This window comes from Capsicum annuum, unplaced genomic scaffold (genome assembly GCF_002878395.1).
Source record: "Capsicum annuum cultivar UCD-10X-F1 unplaced genomic scaffold, UCD10Xv1.1 ctg3258, whole genome shotgun sequence".
NCBI lineage: Eukaryota > Viridiplantae > Streptophyta > Magnoliopsida > Solanales > Solanaceae > Capsicum > Capsicum annuum.
The window spans coordinates 16,522-16,949 of record NW_025839296.1 but is presented as its reverse complement, the minus strand read 5'-3'; positions in this window follow the sequence as shown (position 1 = coordinate 16,949).

Here is a 428-nt window from a genome sequence, read left to right as displayed (position 1 = left end):
AATACTCAATGTGGTATTGGAGTAATTTTCTTAAAATTAGAATATTTTTTGCGTGTTTTTGAATGGAATATTTTGTTGTTTGAATCTGCATTATGTGTTTGTGTCTATAGTCTATATAGAACATGGGAAGCATCTACTCTTAAGGGGTTATTTGGTTGAGAATAACTAGAATAGGTTATTCCGGGAAAACTAATCCAACGATTAGTTATTCCACCATAGGTGACAACTAATTCCATCACTTAAATAATTTCGGGACTAAGTAATGCCTTCATCCAAACGTACGATAAGTAATCCTGCATTTTATTTCAAAACTATTGTACCTTATACCTCTAATGTCTATAAATTTCTTGCATCTCTATGTGCTCAAAAAGGTTGTTGACACTTCTTCAAATCAATCTCCAGATCAGTCAAAGAACAAGCTGAAAATG